Below are 19,181 nucleotides of genomic sequence, written 5' to 3'. Positions count from 1 at the left end.
AAGAAGCCTCACAAACGAAGTGAGCCCAAAGATTGCCCCAGCTTTCTGTCTGGAACTACAACAAAGGGAGGGGGAACCCAAATAGAATCAACAGCTGAGGTGACAGAGCCCGGAATTTGTGGAGTCTGAGGTAGCTAGAATTTGCAGGGCGTATTACCACAAAGGAAGTGCTCAACAACCTACAGAAGGGGTCTCCTGGAGTTTCTGGCTAAATACCAATCTACATATGTGTGTTGTGTTAAATCTATGAGGCTAGACAGAGAAAAACTTCCAAGAAAATAACAAAGACTGATGAGCTCTAAGCCAAACATCTCCCAGAATTTACACAGGGTCAGGATCGAGCGTTCAGTTTCTACTAGCTGGGGTGAATAAACCTTGATGAACACATGTGGCAATCAAGCCAGACAGAAGAAGGGGCATTTCTCAGTAATGTGCCCAAACCAGCCCTAAAATGAAAGCTATTCTAGAACTGTCCAAAACCAAAATCCAAAAACCCTGAAAGCAAAACTCCAAAATCAAGCTGACCTACAAATTAACTGCCTGCCAAAATAAAGCTTAATACTCAAGAAAGAAAAAAAGAAAATCAAGACAAATATTCAACACCATAGCCCCATAAGAAATGACCAGATACATGAAAAATATTAAATGGTTACCTGTAATCAGGATCCAGAAGTGGCAGGGATAAAGAGAATTTTAACACAAGGACTTCAAAATAGTTATTAGAAAAGAATTCAAAGGCTTAAAAGAAAATATGAACATAATGAAGAAAAAAGAAAAATCTTAACAGAGAAGAAGAAATCATTTTTAAATAATCAATGGTAATTCTAGAACTGAAAAAAAGACTATCTGATATAAAAATTTAACTGGATGGGCACAACAGCATATTAGACAAAGGAGAATTTTTATAAATCAGTGTGCTTGAAGACTAGACAACACAAACTTTACTAACTGAAAGAAAAGAAAAAGGGATTGGAAGAAAAATGGAGAGCTTCAATGACCTGTGAATTAATACTAAGTGGCTGAATGAACACATGTAGGTTTGGAGTCTGAGGAGAAACGAAATAACTTGGGAATTAAAAAATCTGAAGTTAGATGGCTAAAAATTTTACAAATATGATGAGAACAATATACCCACTGATACGAGAAGCTCAATAAATCCCAAGAATAAACACAGTAAAACCACACCAAGGAGCATCATAATAAAGTTGCTGAAAACCAGTGAGAAAGAGAAAAATCTCAAAAGCAACCAAAGGGAAAACACATATTACTTATAGGGAAATAAATATAAAAATCACCCGAGTTCTTGTCAGAAATCATGCAAATGAGAAGACAGTGGAATAACATTTTTCAGGTGCTGAAAGGAGGGAAAACTCCGAAAATCTGGAATTCTGTAACAATAATTTTCAAAACTGAAAGCAAAATGAGAGAGAGAGGAAAGAGGGAAAGAGAGGGAATGCTGCACTAAAAGAAATGTAAAATAAAGTTTTTCAAACAAAAGCAATATGATATTAGATACAAACTTGAATGTACACAAAGAAATGAAATTCTAAAGAAATGATTAAAATGAGATAAATATGAAAGACATTCTTCTCATTTTTAATTGTTCTAAAAGGTAACTGACTAACAAAATCAAAAAGATCAGCAACAGGGTTAAAGCACACATAAAATTAAAATGTATGACAAATAATGCACAGAAGATGGGAGGGAGAAATTGGGAGTGTATCATTATGTAAGACTCTTGCATTACTCATAAAGTGGTATAACAGTACGTGATGGCAGACTGTTACTAATTGATTAGAAGGACCACCACAAAAAAAAGTTAAGAGAAATGTTATAAACCAATAGAAGAAATAAAATGGGATCATAAAAAATAACCATCCAAAAGTAGATATAAAACCAAGGAAAAAAGAACAAATAGTAAATAAATACTAAACTGATACATTTTAATCTATCCATATCAATAATTATATTAAGTATGCACGGTCTAAACTAGCGGTTGACAGACTTTTTCTATCAACAACCAGAAAACATTTTAGGCTTTGATTTCTGTTCCAACTACTTAACCTTGCCACCTGTAGCACAAAAGCAACCATAGACAACATGTAAATGATGGACATAACTATGTCCCAACAAAACTTTATTTACATAAACAGGTGGTAGACTGTTTAGTCTGCCAGCCACAGTTTGTCAACCCGTGCCTAAAAACACCAAGTTAGAAGAGATCTTGTCAGACTGGATAAAAAAGTAAGATGCAATTATACAATTTTTACAAGAAACTCACTTTAAATATAATGATATAGATAGATTAAAAGAGAAAGAATGGAAGAAGATACGCCATGCAAATATTAATCAAAAGGATACAGAGACTGCAGAACAAGGGAAATTACTAGAAATAAAAAGAGACATTTCGTTATGACAGAAGGGTCAATTCATCAACAAGACTTAACAATCGTAAATGTGCATGCACCTAACAGCGCTGTCACAGTGCTTGAAACATGAAACAAAATCTGACAGAACTGAAAGGAGAAACAAAGAAATCCGAAATTGTAGGTGGAAACTTCAACCCTGTTCTCTCAGTAATTGGTAGAACAAGTGGACAGAAAATTAGAAAAACTGTAAGAAGATATACAAAAACCAATCTAACTTAATTGACAGTTACAGAACACCACCCAGCAACAGGAGAATATACATTCTTCTCAAGTACACATTGAACATTCAGCGAAGAAATACCATGTGTTGGGCCATAAAACAGTCAAAAAGCTTAAATGGACTGACATTATTAAGACTGTGTTCTCTGACCACAATGGCATTAAATGAAAACACAGTAACAAATACCTGGAAAATCCCTAATATATGGAAATTATTTGGCATACTCTTTGAAACAACCCATGGGTCAAAGAAAAATTGTAAGAGAAACTGGAGACTATTTTGAATGGAATGATAATGAAAATTTATAGCTTTAAATACTGATACTTAAAAAAAAATTTTAAATCAATGATCTAAGCTTTCACCTTAAAAACTAGAAAAAAATAGAGCAAGTTAAAACCAAAGTAAGGAGGAGAGAAGGAATTAGTAAATGATAAGAGCTCAAATCATGAAATAGAAAGATAAACTACAGAGAAAATCAACAAAACCGAAAGCTGATTATTCGAAAGAACTGATAAAATTGATAACCCCTAGTTAGACTAATCAAGGAGAGAAAAGGAGAAAATGAATCCAATATCCAGGAATGAAAGAGGGAAACTCAGTACAGATCCTACCTACATTAAAAGGAAATACTCTTTTATAAAATATATAATTTATTTCCAAGCTAAAAAATTTGACAAGTTAGATGAAATGGACAAATTCCTTGAAAGACACAAATTACCAAAACAAGTACAAAAAGAAATAGAAAATCTGAAGTCTTAGATTCATTCTTTTAAAAACTGAATCCTTAATTAAGAACCTTTCCACAAAGAAAACTCCATGCCCAGATGAGCACATTGGTGAATTCTATCAAACATTTAACAAAGAACACCAGTTGTACCCAAACTCTTCTCTAAAAGAAAGGAAGAGGAAACACTGCTGGTAGGAGTTTAAAATGGTAAACCCACCTTGGATATTGTTCTGCTGGTTTCTCATGTTAAACATACACCTATCCCATGACCCAGCAATCTACTTCTAGGTATTCACCCACAAGTAAAGAGTGCATGTGTCACAAAAAGCTTGTTCAAGAATGTTCATAGCAGCTTTAGTCATAACAGTTGAAAACTAGAAACAACCCTTTCCACAGTAACAATAAAGAAACTACAGTATATCCATACAATGAAACACTACCCAGCAACTGAAAGGACCTAACTACTGTTACAATCAACGGTGGATAAACCTATATTTTAAACAATAGCTTCATGTAATTTTTATGCCAGGAAGGTTTGAGAACTACAGGTAGAAAAATGCGTAATAAAACAAAAAGAGAAAATATAGGGTTTGGGTAGTACATACATTAATATCATAAACTATATATAACAGTTGTCATCTTCCATAATTGCTTAATTGCTACTTAAATAATATGGCAATACTCCTCTGTTCGTGTTCAGTTTTGTACTTATGTGCTTCAAGGGGTACTGACTCCAAGTTTTAGTCTTCATTTAACTACCCTAATTTCTCACTAACCTCAACTCAAACTATGCATTTTAGATAAGGAATCCTGTTCATCCGTTCCTTTGCTTTTTTCTTAATGTTCTACTTCCTTAGTACATACTGTTGCCCCTGCCTCTTTAACAGTGTTATTCTTACTTTTTGCTGCACAGCCTTGTCTTTCTACCGCCTTTAAAACTGAACCCAAAACTCATCTTTTCCACTAAGTGCTAAACCACCTCAGATTCTTTCCAAATTCCCTCAGCACTTGAAGACCTTACTCCCAATAGATATATTTATTTTACTGAATTTGGACAACTCTTCTTAATGACTCATCAACTCCATGCCCTGGCTTAGAGACTAGAACCTTTGGGGGGAGAACTGAAAAGATTACAGTCCTCTTCAAGGTTGTTCTCTTGTACTGTTTCTACTTTTCTTTCTTGGAGTACCATCCTATTTGCCAAAGCCTTGAGCTGAAGGAATAGGAGAGAAAGAGAGGCAAAGAGGTGGTTGACTAGGGCTGCTCTGGCCTAGATTTTAAAGGAGGTGAAAAAGACTTCAGGACTTGTTCAGACTACATGACTAGCCCAAGGATGGAAGCAGGATTCCAAAAGGGGGCTTTAAGTGAGGAATAAGGAAGTGCATCTGACTACGAATTCCCCATATTATGCTGGATGGCCAAAAAGGATGCAGTATATTGTTTCAAGGACAGTAAAATACTTCTGGCTTTCTGGCAACAAATATTTCTATATAATCTTTGTAAGGCGGGGGGGTTGACTGGAGGTGGGTGAAATTTAAAATAAATATTAAAAAATGTCTACATTCTTGAACTTCGTGGCAGTACTAGCAGTTACTTTTTGTTCTGCTTGCATTATTATTTAGGAATTATGGCCATTACTTGTCTAATTTCAAAACTTTCAACTATAAACTTTATGCCTCCCAAATCATATCTATAAACCTGACCATGTTCCTGAGCTAGACCCATATTTCCAACTGATATCTTGTTATTACTCATCTAAAAAGCGTAATTCCTTATCTGAAAGCAAATTCAGTAGTCCCCTTCTCTCAAACTTGTGCATATTACTCTAACCTTAGACTCATCTTCAACTTCTATCACCTCCAAATACCAACCAAGTCTAGAGGACTTAAACTCCTAGATATCTCTGAAATCAGTGTCCTTGTTTCTATCCCTACTCCAAATTCCCTCATTCAGACCATCATAATCTCTTTCCTGAACTAGGGCAGAGCCTTAAATAGCATCCTTGACCATGATCTACCTACCAGAAGCCAGAAAGAATGCCTCACTCACTCACCCTGCCGTATGTAATACTTGGTGAATAAATGTCTCCAGATTGTTCTCTCTACTGTGACTATAATCACTTTCTAAAGCATTAAATTATCTGTATCACTTCCTCACCTATAAAATAAAACTCCAAACTCCTAGTATGGCATTTTGTTCCCATTCTACCTTGATTCTAGTCTGATTTCCTAGTTTTCTTTTGCACTCATTTTGACAGATCAAAACTTAGCCTTCTCCTTAAACACATTATGCCCTTTCATTTTTAATAATCTACAATAAACAATAACTCAGTCCAGCTTATTTTATTTTGATGAGCACCCTTATACAATTTAAAGCCATTAACCAAACCCATACAGAAGTAATGAGTGAGGAAACAATCAGACAATCAGCCAACTCTCACTTAAGCTTATTTTCATAGCCATATTAACATGGTCAGTTAAATGGAAAAGTGAATAAAATGTTTCATCTACCTGCTGAGCTTCTTCCTTACCACAAGTTAATGTTAAAGGTCTTCAGTTACAGACTTATTACCCTCCTTTTGATTGACAGACACAACGAGAACTAGAACTCAGTTCTTCACATCTATTCTCCTTTCTTTCATCAACACCTCCCTTCTCCATTTCTGCTGTTTCTCCCTCTTGTACTTTTCTCCTCCTGCTGCCTAAGCTTTCCCAGCATCCACTTTGTCTACCCTTCACAAGAACATCAGGATTCCTCTATCACTCTTATTGGTAGAACACTTAAAAATTTACAGAACACCTTCACATTTATTTACTCACCTGGTTCTTACAGCCTCATTTTTGGGTATTCCACAATGAACAAATATAAAATACATGTGTAACAGTTTATATACAATAGATGCTACCCTTTTAAGTAAAATATAAGAATTTTCTTATATTTTAACTCAAATTGGAAGAAATTTCAGTTCAAAAAGTTTCAGTGGTTCAATCTTACTGGTATTCCCTCTGCTTACAACTCTACCACCTCTCTTCACCTGCCCCTCTCTTAAGACACAGCTCAAGCCTTCCCCTCCTCCCAGAGAAAGAATGTTATACCTGTTGCAATGCTATCCTAATGTTTTCACACCACTATCTCATACCACTAGAAGGATCCAGGTCTCTGGACTCCTACTCTGGTGTCTTTTCTACCAAAAACTATTTTCTTTGTTAATGTTACCTTTATTAACACCCATTAATGATCTAGCATTTTATAAAGTCAACAGGAGAAACATTCTATTGGCAGCCAGCACTGACGGCAGGACTGTAAAAACATCTCTAGCTTTCCTTAAAAATCAGGAATTTAAGGAATGTTTCTAAATCCTCTAAAAAAATCTAGATACTAGCTTTTGTGGTGATGACATCCAAAGCTGCCACTGCAAAAGAATAAAACAACATTTCATAAATCCTAAATTAAACTATTACAAGTTTTAAGAGATACCTCCTAATATCCTGGGAAGTGTTTAGGGTTAACAATCAAAAGAGCAGGGCCTTCGTTCCAATTCTACCACATACTGGCCAACTTGGGAAAGTCACTTAACCACCCTGAATCAAATTTCCTCTTTGATAAAATTTAATAATGCCACCCACCTTTCAGAACTATTAAGAGAAGTAAATGAAAGAATAAATGCAAATCACTTGGCCTGGAACATAATAGTTAAAAAGTAGTAACCCCTCTTAAAATTATTTTCATCATTTTTGTTTTCAGAACCATGCCCCATAACCTTCAACATGTTCTTCCTTGGACTTTGTGCAAGTAGTAACTACAATAAATGCCTTCAAGGAAGTTATCTTCATGACTTCTGGATCCCCTTCCTGGGTCACAACTCAGCCTATAAATATAATTTGGAATATCTCCTCCTAAATGCATTATCTTGTTCTCTGCCACACAAAAACTCATCAAAGGATGTTCCTGTAGCTTCTCTTTTTTGGCTTGGCTTTTAACTGCCTGGAACAGCACACAAAGTCAGCTGCAAAGCTGGCAACTTTCAATGCCAGTCTTTCTTTAAATCATTTATAAAAATGTTAAATAAAATTAGTCTCAGCACTGATCACCCGAAGGGTAATAAAGATGTTCTGTTGTCTCATGTTAATAACCAAAGACCTAATAATTAGATAAATCAGCTCCCCTTTGGCTACATGCATATTTTAACCCTTAAGAAAGTGCCTGGACTTCTCCCAACAGATTATATTTAATCTTTATTAAGTTTGTTTCTTCGCTTTACAGTATACTTCAGTTTCCCTGCTACAAAGACACACTAATCTTTAGAACTCAGCATCTATGCTAGAGCTAAACACCTACCAAATCCTGGTTTTCCTCAACATTCTTCTCTATCCAACTTCCAGTTCTTTACTCTCTTCCTCTATCAACCACATACGCAGGCCTGAAGTTCAGTTCCCAAATCATTTTCATTCCATCTTTCTCTCACATTCCGTTTTAAGTGGGTGTGGGTGTGTGGATGTGATGTGTAGGTAGGTGGGTGTGTGTATATGTACATATACACACATAAAACTTAAATAAGCTTCTGTCCTTTTCAACTGCTTGAAATACAGCATATGAATACTTGATTACCACCTCTAACTAAAGAATCTTGCTCAGAATAGAAAGACTGGATATGATTCCTGTACAGTAGTCTTCAAATAAAATAAGGAAGTTATAATTTGAAGACAATCCCAGAGCAGAGAAGCCCATTTCAAAAATAATTGTTCCAAAATTATCTTCATCACTGTTTTCTCTTACTAGCTTTGATAAAGACTACTGCATGACATCTCATCAAAGGAAAGGTAAATTTAGTTTTGGTGTTAAAGAGCATACAAGTAAAATGCCTATGGACAATTAGAGAACCTGTGGAAATATATTCTCACTCTACTCTATTTGGCAACACCGTCATTATGATCTCCCTCAAGTCATTCCTCAGAATTTTTCACCTGCATGTAGAGTAAAGGCAAGCAACTAATCATTCTGATTTAAACAATTCAGGTGTAAATTTACCCAACACTAACACGAATCAACTGTCCAGCCCAGCCACTTTGACCCTTCAAGATGACTTCTGCTCTAACCAGATTCAAAAGCCCCTTTCCCCCTTTAAAAGTAGGATAGTTGACTAACTCTGATGAAAAGTTTATTAAGTTGGGCAAGGCAAATGAGTCATATTTTCCCTCTGTCATTCTGTAGCATCCACAATGAAGCTAAGATTTGCATGGTCTGTATCTACTCCATCCATGTACCCATGAATTTTAAATATGAATAACAGGCGATTTGCAATGCCATAATCATTTTTAAATATATAAAGAAAATTCAACTTAATGAAAAATTGAGCAATGGCTGTTTTCATTTTTCATTATAGCATGGTATTTCTGATATCTTCTGGAACCATATTTAGCTAAACATTTAATTCACATAATTAGATTACATAACAGATCTGAAGATCTGCATGTCTAAGTTCTACAAAATTCCTAAAAGCATGTCATGAATCCAAAAGTGGCCAATAAATTGTAATAGTTTCATAATCTTTATCACAATAATTAGCCAGAAGAAGATTAGGAGCTGGTCACTCTCAAACATTAAAATTCTGTATCAAGGAAAGAAAAATATGACCTTGGAAACTTTTGATGGTTCCATGTAACTCTCTTAGCCCTGCTGGCTAGCATTATTTCAGAATAAAGGGATTACCCATGCATGTATTTATCATCTGAAGTACCACCAACAGAATGCCCACCTGAGATCTAAAACAAAATAGCAAAAATCGACCACTAGCATAATAAAAGTGCTTCTGAACTAAAACTTGTTTCTGATTTTAATCTCTAACTGTAAATGGGCTCAATTAAATGAAACTCTAAGAATAAGGGCAATTTAAAAATATTATGTGATATCCATTGAAAAATAATTTAATGTTTAAAAAGAGGTATAAAAAATGTAAGCTCATGTGTGACAGCTATTAAGTAGCTTCATGGAGGTACAGGTGGCAAAGATTTTGTGAGAAGGAAAGATCACAAAGATGCAGGAGAATCAAAGTTAAGGGGACTATAAACGGAAGACGAGATGCTATTAAACAAAAAAACCACAAAAGGTGAAGAACCTGATAAGGAAGAACTCCAGAATATCCAGAAGACATCCACCATCGTCACCATAAAAAACATTTGCTAACACACACACACACACACATTTGCTAAACCACATGTTCATGACACTAATTAGACCTGGGCTATAGTAAATCAAAAAGGACAAAATGTTACAAAATTGGAGTTACACAAATTTTATCAGGAAAACCTAACAGTTTAATGAATGAAGTCAGAAAAATATTCACTTAATAGAAAACAAGGTTCAATGGTTTTTCTCACGGTTCCATTGGCAGAAGTGGGTTACAGTTAATAATACACCTTATAAAGTCCTGGTTTCCTCATCTAAGCTTAACCTGAAGGCCTCAAGAACTCACTGTATTTCCAGCAGAATATCTACAAATCAATCATTAAAAATTTAATTCTAGAATATGAAACTGCAACAAAGGTCTCCCAATGACATTAGGAAAACGAGCCACATTCATCCTCGTTTGATATGCACACCTAATTCAAAGTCCAAGGTGAGCAGAAGAAGGACGGAAAAAATAAATACTAAGGGCATCATTTGCACTAAGTCCCCCTAGGGCAGACTCTTATTTGATCATGTATTTATCTAGGAATTTTCTGTAGCCACAAAGTGACTTCGTTAACAACAAGGAAATAAATGAGCATAAAAGTGCCTCTATATACCTAATGAACCTTGAGAATAATGCCTAATATTTTTGCACCCATATTCTGTGCTAAAGAAACACTTTTAATACTCACTAATACCCTATAAGGTGGGTACTTTTATTGATCTCACTTTACAGATGAGAAAACCTAGGTACATAATGGTTAAATCACTTGCCAGGGATCATAATGCTATTATACAAACCAGTCTTTCTCTTTTACAGCTACAATCAAAATCATGTTTTTAAAATTGTCATGTAATTCTACTACAGCTCTTTTTAAAGGTACTAAAATCCATTTTAACATAACAAAACCCACACACTTACTTAAAATAATTTTCATATAATCTACTTTGAAAATATGAGAGCCTTTTGAATTCTGAGAATTTTTAAGCAATTAACTTTTAGCATGAAAGTTATGGTACACTAGCCTACTCTAAGAAGTTCATGTTGTATTTCATCTAGATGATGGTTTGTCTCTTTCCAATGAAAGGGAAATATCAGCACTTCCGCTAACAATACAGCATATTGTTTCAAACTTTTCAATAAAGACTCATCTAGTTTTATCTTATTTCACATATAAAAGTAGTCAATTCAAACTTCCCATCCTTAGAAAGGAACAACATCACAGATAATCCAAAAACCATTTACAGCTGGCACTAGAATGCTTTAGAAATAAACAATGTGAATGTGATCAAGTAGAAAAACCCCGGCCAAGAGTCCAGAGACCTGCCCACCAATCCTGGCTCAGTGACTAACTAGAATTTTGGTTCCTTCCACTGGTCTGGACCTCAGTCTCCTGATCTGTAAAATAATCATCTCTATGGCCTACTCGTCCGGCTCTAAAAGAAATGTGACTCATACGCATACATCTTTTTTCCAAGCTTCCCATCCTCATTCTGCTTAGTTCTTACCAATACTCTGCAGGTATTGAGAATTATTTTTCCTTAGTTCTACAATAGGAGAAAACAGCCCATTCTAAACAAAGGTGATAGGGGAAGGCCTTCCAGACCACTGGTTTGCCATGGATTACTTTCAAGGTGAATAATGTAGAAGCTATTATAATGTTAAAAGGTGTTGGGTTTCAATATTTTAGGCTACTGTTTTGTGTGCCAGTACATTCTCCGAGGACGAATAGTAAAATTCAAGGACAATGGGGAGAAAAAAAAATGTAATTATCCGTTATTTATTCAAGAACTAAGAAGGTGCCAACTGAAAAGACTAATACCTTTCTGCAGAAATGTTTTCTCTGACTGCTGAATTACATTTTACATTAAAGGGGAAATATGATCTACAAGACTTTCTCAAATATGTTTAAATACCCCCTAAAAAAGAAAAAGCTTTTGTTTTGTAAATTGTGAGTAATTAGTAAGATAACATACATGATTAAGAAAACATTAAAAAGATTAAAGATCTAGCTGTTCAAATTTTAGCTTCCTCTTCTCAGTGATATGAAGAACCTCAGTGGGCAGCCACAGAGGTGGATTCTGTGGACTGCCACTGCTTAACCCTGGTATGCATTTTTTGTGTTCTTAACCTATTCTCAAGAGTGTTATGCAAATACAAGATTATTAAAATTAAACTAAGGATCTGACATTAAGATTCCCAGTTGTTAGAAAACTCAACCTGATTTTCCTATGCTTTCTAGAGCTCCTAGCTTACCAGCATCTTCCCAGTTCAACACTTAAAGGTAAAATATTTTAAACTTCTTCAGAATTTCTGGTTCAATTTTGCATGACCTTGTAAAGAAACAATTAAAAGCAAGGGAAAGTATGGGAATTACTTATTAATCTTGTAGAATAAAAGTCAGTAGCAAACTCTAATAGTACAGTCCAGTCTAAACACTAAATTGGGAGAAGTAAGCCACTGCTATGGATGGAGAGACCCAAAGAAAGGCTCTTCAGGAGATGGAGAAGCTGCTACAAGAATTTCAAGGTGCAGTCTGAAAATTTCCAGCAAAACTAATAATTGGTAAAACACCATCGAACACACACATACATTTTAAAATAAAAGATAATTGCTAAGGTCCACCTTTTGGTTGGAATGCCGAAAAAAAAGTCAAAAATCACCTCGTGACCCCAATCCCCCAGCCTCTCAAAGTTCAGAAGCAAGCCAAGACGTGTACTTAAACTGTTTCTGAGCATCCTTTTTTAAATGCAACTCCCTCTCCAGAAAGTCACTACGCTTCACCTACTTGAATGCCCAAATCCTAGCACCGAAGAATCTTCGGACGCCAAGTAGTTGCAGAGGGGTTTTACAGAGCCGACCTGCGCATCCTTTTCCATCTCGGGTTAAACTCCGGAGGTGCTCCTGTCACTTCCCTATCCAAGCTCTCCAGTTCTTTCTCTCATCTCTCTATGGACCTCTCTTCTCATCGACCTTGAGGGCCCCGGATCGCAGTATTAGAGCCCCAAGTGACTTGGCCGGTGCCCCCTTTCCTGCAGCGCACGCAAACGCCCCACAATCTCCAGTGGCCTCCCTCCGATCCACCACGACCCGGATCATGAACGCCCTCCTGCTAGCCCGGAGCGACCCCCTTCCCCTTAGGCGCCCCACGTTCCTCCAACCAGAAAAGCAATTCCATGAAATGCATCGAGAGCCCACTAAGCGCAAGCACCCACTATGCGCCGCACGGTCTGCACGGTGCTAGCGGCCCGGGCTCGCCACCCCCCGCCCGCCGACCTCTTCCCGGCCAGAGGACCGGAGCTGCCTCCGCCCGGGCGGAGGCGGACTGCGCCGGGCGCAAGCACCGGGGGCCGGAGAGGAGGCAGCTACCGGTGGCGCGGGGACCCGGGAGCGCGCACTGGCCGAGCCGGCCGCGGGGACACTCACCAGTCGGGGCGCGCGGGGCGGCCTCATCCAGGGGCACCTGCGGCCAGGCAGGACGGGCCCGGACGGTGCAGTCACCGAGAGGGCGAGTCCGCCCGCCTGCCCACCGGCCCCGTCCTGTTCCCTCGACTGTCCGAGCGAGCGCAGTCTCGCTTCCTCCGGACGGAGTCCGGGGACCCCCAGCTCCGCCGGATGCCCCCGCCAGGCCCCCACCCCCTTCCCCGGCCGCCTCCCCCTCTTCACCCTTTTCCCCTCCCCCCTCCCCCCAACCCCCACCGGAATGGAAAATACCTCCCGGGGCGGGGGGCGGTGGGGGCACGCCTCTCTGAAGGGCAGCCTACCGTGACCAATAGCAGGCGGGACCCTGGAGGGGCGGGATTCCTAGCGGCCAATCCGGAGGCGTGTAGGTGAAGGCCGAAGGAGGGAGGCAGGGAGCGAGAGGGGGGCGGCCCGGGAGTCAGGGAGGTCCGGCCGCTCGGCTGCGCGCTTTGCGCGGCTGCCATTTTGGAGTCGGGCAGCTGCCGACGGCGGCAGGGTCCGGCCCGGGGGAAAGGGAGGAGCCAGTCAGGTGGTAGAGAGGTGGTCACGTGGGCTTTAGGGGCGGGGTGAAGCGGGCTGCGGCCCGAGGGGAGGGGTCGGCGGTGGCGAGTCACGGGGACTGAGGAGGGTCACGTGGTTGGAGAAGGGGCATCGGTGGGCTTGGGGGCGGGAGGTCAACGTCGAGGTAGGAGAAAGAGGAAAGCTTTGTCCCTGGTTTCAACTCCGTTAGAGAAAAGGAAAGGAAAAATGATGAATGGAGGGCGTGAGTGGCGGGTCGGAAAATGTGAATGAGCCTCCCTGTTAACTAAATTCCAAGATCCACCGGAACCTGGGCACTTCGTTTAGTTCAGGTATTCCCATCCCCACTCCCAGCTGTCACAAACGTGACTCACATGTGGGTCGGATGGAGAGGTGTTTGTTTTCCACTTTTTGCCTGCACTTTATATGGAAGGGCCCCCGCCCTAGATATGGCTGAAAGGGTAAAAGCGTAGATGAGGCACTGTGGCGCCGCCAGGACAGGCCATCTGGCCTTTTAGAAGCCTTGCCGTCATTCACAAACTTACCGGCCACTTCTGTGTTAGACATGCCCATGATCGTATTCCAACGCCCCCAAACTTGAAACAGCAGGCAAACCACACCAAAACAAAACCTTGACTATGAGGTCCTGTCCAGCTCCCATCCTTATTTCAATTCATGCTTCGAGTACAGGCTAAATTATACTCCTTACTAGTCTACTGAAAATGCTCCTCTTAAGGCCCCAGTAACATCCATATGATCAAGCTCAAAGGTCACTTTTTAGTTCTTACATAATCTCTTTTGTGGTAAGTAGATTCTATGGACTACATCCTTCTTGAAGCTTTTTCTTTCCCCTTACACACGCTTCACCCCAGTTACCCTGAAACCATAAACCTCAGGTTGTTTTTCTCTCCAGTTAACTTTTCTAAATCTGTTCTCTATTGGCCGTTTAAGAGAGTCCCAGGATCTGATCCTCAGTCCTCTCCTCAATAGGTACTTAGTCATTCTACTGCCCACCGCACTCTGTACTCCTACCCTAACTAATACATCCTCAGGACACATTGGGGAATGATGTTTATAAACCTGGCAGGTCAAGGATAAAGGTGAAAAGGATTTACATAACTATTTTGATGGCCAAGTGTACCTTTAATGAGGTCCCAGTCTGCAAAAATAAGTGCTTTTAGACATCTCACACTTCCACCTAATCATGACATATCCAAATGAGAACTCAAATGCCCTAAGAAGTCCCCAAAACCTGCTCCTTCCCATCTGCTCTTTATCTTCTTTGATAACATCACCATACATTCACTTAGCCAAAGCAGAACCTGCAAGTAATCCTCCGGGCTGTTCCTCCACTGCTGTAACACTTGCCTACTCCTTGGAAATTTGTCCTGCTGATTATATTTGCTAAATGCCCTTTCGTAGTAGTTTCTATAGCCACTACCTCACCTGGGCCATTTATTCATTAGCCCAGTATTTACTAAGCATTTTACAACAGGCCAGGCATTGTTTGAGGTGCTCAGGATTTAGTGGTGAACAAAACTGACAAGGTTCCCGAATAGGGTGAGACAAAGCGTATATGAGTAAAGTAGCAAATCAGTAAGATAATTCAGCGGCTGATGTGTGCTATGAAGATCTCCTTCCACCAAAAAAAGAGAAACTTGCCTCTGGCAGTTGCCCAGCTCTGCACCTCAGTCTCCACCAACCCCTTCCCGCCCACCTCCCCATGCCCACCCAATACCTTCTCATCCTTTCTTCTTACTCTGAAAGAGAATATGGCCCTGATCCTTTCATCTGGAGTGATTTTATTTCCTTTCACCCGCTAGGACTTTCCTCTATCTTTATGTTACAGCTGCCTCAATACAGATTCCCCCAAGTAGAAGATAAGCTACTTTGAGGGCAGGGATCACATCTCGTACATCATGGCACCTCCATGGTGGCTTGGCTCAGAATAGGTGCTCATAAAATGAGTGTTAAAATGAACTGGTGAATCCCCTGACCCCTAAATCAGGCTGCCACAAAAGCATCTCCAGCCCAAATCAGAATAGAAGGTCAGTGAGCTCATCTATTAGAGTGCAGTCACATTGATGCCGCATGGCAGGGGGGCAGGGTAATAATGAATGAGATTACCTATGTTGGTCCCTTCCAGGTCTGGGATTCCTTGATGCTGTGCCCCATGCGGGGCAGTCGTTGCTTCCCAAACACTACTTTACTTGACAGTGCCAAGTACATGTGGGCAATTGAAAAGTACTCTTTGTTTTTGATGACGAGCTTCAAACCCAGAGCACTCTGGGTGAGTTGCCAGCAGAGGCTCTGCAGGAGAAGGACGCAGTTACCACTTCACCCTGTATTTCCAGGCCCTTGGGTATTGCGTCCTAACAGGGAACAAGATGTTGCCAGTTCCGTCATAGTCATTGTAATTAAACCCGAGTTCTGGCAAAGGGCAGTGCGTAATTATGAGGTATTATTATGGTTTTTATCATTATTAGGCACCCAGCTGCCCAGCCCAGGAAACCACAGTAGTAAAACACCAAGAAGCCAAGCTCCTCTCCCAGCTGGCATGAATCAATACCAGGTGTATTGGCACACGGTCCCACAGCTCCACTCATCAAGATGAAACTTCTGTCCCTTCTTTTTGGCAAGATAAAATTTTAAATTAATGAAAAGAGGGAATGTAATGAAAGACCTTTGCCACCAACTCTAAATGGAGTTCCTTCTCCCCCATCCCTTCGTGTTCCCAGAACAATCTCTTCTCTTCTACATATTTATTGTGTAAATCTTTTTCAGCTTTATCCTTGACCTGCCAGGTTTATAAACATCATTCCCCAATGTGTCCTGAGGATGTATTAGTTAGGGTGGGAGTACACAGTGCAGGAAAGATTGCTTTTACTTTCAAGAATCTTATAATACAAACTAAATAATTCAGAAAGCAATGTCAGGCTTAACAAGGCATCTGCCTTTTATTGAGCACCTACTCAATGCCATACTTGGCATTTTCACGTGTGCTGACTGACTTAATCCCCTCCACCCTGCAAGGTCGTTTTATTATCCTCATTTTCCTCAAGGTCTCAAAGACTTAGTGACAGAACTGAGCTTCCAACATAAATATACAAATCCTGGTGATTGTATACTCATGGTAGGTGTGTCCACACTGGAAGATGAAGTTAGGTATCAGACTCCACCTCCTTCTATCAAATTAAAAATGGTTTTTTGGGGCAAAGTAGATTTTAAGCTGAGCCTTGTCAGGCAATTCAGAAGTGATGCTGAGGGAATGGAGCCAAACAAGGAGGCCAAATTGGCCACAAGCCTGAAATCAATCAATAAGGAAAGATTTCTTGTTCAGCGATGAGTCATATATTCTTCAAGTACCTTTATTATCTCAGCTCTTCCAAATGCAGAAGTCAACCCAGGTGGTACAAGGGTAGGCTGAGGGTAGAGGATGGTGGTTTGGGGAGGGAATATGTTTTTGGATGGAGAACTCCCAAATGGCCCATAAACTGGCACCTTGAGTACTGGCTTCTGGAACAGCTGAAGCTATGGCAGCTGTCCCTGCAGCCTAGCAGTTGTTTTTAACTGATTTGTACAACAATTTCTCATTCTCTTCCTTTTTTCTAAAACAATTGATTAACAATTAAAAAAAAACAATTTGTTTAGCACTATGTCGTACAAGATAGTTGACTTCTAGTATTTTTAGTAGGTTTTTTAAAAGGAATTTAAGATTCAATAAAATGCATTTAAAGTGTACAGTTTGATCTGTTTTGAGACATGTATACCTTGTAACCACTATCATAATCGTGAAATAGAACACTTATATCACCAAAAAATTTCCCTTGTGCCCTTTTTTGCAGTAGGAACTTTAATACGACATGTATTTTGATTACTCCAAAATCTAGATTTCCAGCTTCAGTCTTGCTTTCAAATTCTAGGCCCATATTTTTACTTACCTACTGGACATATCTACCTGAATATTACAAACAGACACCTCAAATCAAACAGGACTGAAAAGTAAAGCAAGCCCTTTCTTTATCTTAGCTACAAGAAAACCCCCCCTCCCACCTCCAATCCCCTCTAAAACCAGTTTTTTGTTCTTCACTTTGATTGATGTAATCATCATCTACCAAGTCACATGAGCTAGAAAAAAATTTTTAATAATCCTTATACCTCCCTCTCTTTGACCTCCCCCAAAAGTGATTCTCCTCACACAAACATTTTGTAATCAGTCCTTTCCATTTCCACTATCCTCATTCAGGCACGTATCTCACTTGCACAATCACAAAAAGCTCCTAGCTTGTTTCTTCATGATCCAATTCATCTACCCATCTGCCAATCTCATTTTCTTTTGAAAATCCAGATCTGGCAGTTTCAAAACCTCTGCATCCAGAGACTGCCCAACTGCATACAAAGTGGCACTGAAAATCTTTCACAGTATGGCCCCAATCGTCTCTCTGGACTCCTCTGCTCCTCACCATGTAAAGCATGCTATACATTTTCATCTTTCTGTGCTTTTCATCAGATCTCTGTCTGAAAATGTGACTCCTCCTCCACCAGGAAACTCCTCTCACCTTTCACAGCCCCATTTATTTGACTTTCCTCGGTAAAGCCTTTTCAGACCTCTCCAGATAAAAATAGTCTCTCTGTTACACTTGACCTCCCGTAGCATGCTGCACATACATTTATCACACTGGACAGAGTGGTGAAACAGAACAGGAGAGCTGAGTCAGAAGATCTGGGTCTAACTTTAAAATCTCATTCATCACTTGCTGTGCCATCCAAGGCAAGTCACATAACCTCTCCGAGCCTCATTTATTTAATCTATAAAATTGTGATGAGAACAGTTACAATAATACTCTATGTCATAGGACCCTTCTTGTGATTAAATGAATTAATTAAAAATGTGAATGTGATTTGCACTCTGCAGATATTTGAGATTATAACTACAAAGCTGTATCTTCTGATAGATTTTGAGCTGCTTGAGTACAAAACCAACACTGGGTCATCTTTATACCTAACATAGTGCCTGGACCTGCCTGTTGCCTAGACTGGTTTATGACATAAAGTTCCCATGTCTTGTAGAATCGTATTTTCTCCATTTACTCTCTTAACCTACTTTCTACAGTGTTTTTTCAAAAGCCAATCATGACATCCTCATGTCTTTTTATAATTGTTTATTGCCTTTATAATTAAATAGTTTCATCCAAAGGGTTCTGAGGAAATGAATGTATAGTCTATCCATGATTGATTTTCAGTGCCTTTATTTTATTCAACAGAAACTTCCTAAAGCCATTAAATGCCCAGCCTTGTTCTAGGTACTGGTCACACAGAGGTGAACAAGAGACTTCATAGAACTTACATGATAGTGGGGACAATAAGCACAAACCAACAAATGAAGATGGCATTCTGTATAGTTAAAGGTGCTACAAAGAGAACAACGTGGAGGGCAGGGCTGATTTAACTGGAGTGGTCAGAGGGAGCCACCCTGAGAAAGTGGCCCTTCCGCATCAATAAGGAGACAACCCTACAAGAAAAGGGGAAATCGTCTTCCAGGCAGAGGGAAGAGCACAGACAGAGGCCCTGTGACAGGAGGAGACAGAGTAGACGTGAGGAACTGAAAGAAGGCCTAGATGGTCTGGAGGGAGTGAGGGGCAGTGGTAGGAGGTG

At 39.6% G+C, this 19,181-nt stretch overlaps 1 protein-coding gene across 4 annotated transcripts in view; it reads right to left on the bottom strand.

The window, feature by feature from the left end:
* The window catches only part of SOCS5 (suppressor of cytokine signaling 5), a 126,788-nt gene that overhangs the window by 42,957 nt on the left and 64,650 nt on the right, over positions 1-19,181 (bottom strand). For 2 of the 4 annotated variants that reach the window (XM_074378803.1, XM_074378802.1), the window contains exon 1: positions 12,972-13,217. The exons of 1 other annotated variant lie outside the window; for it this stretch is intronic. The gene's annotated coding sequence lies outside the window, so the exon portion shown is untranslated. Of the gene's footprint in view, positions 1-12,971; positions 13,218-13,309; positions 13,494-19,181 lie in introns of those variants that run through there. One more of the 4 variants, XM_074378804.1, reaches the window with a different exon arrangement.

The sequence above is a fragment of the Camelus bactrianus genome, chromosome 15 (genome assembly GCF_048773025.1).
Source record: "Camelus bactrianus isolate YW-2024 breed Bactrian camel chromosome 15, ASM4877302v1, whole genome shotgun sequence".
NCBI lineage: Eukaryota > Metazoa > Chordata > Mammalia > Artiodactyla > Camelidae > Camelus > Camelus bactrianus.
Note: the sequence above shows the minus strand (reverse complement) of the source record. Positions and strands in the feature narration are given on the sequence as shown.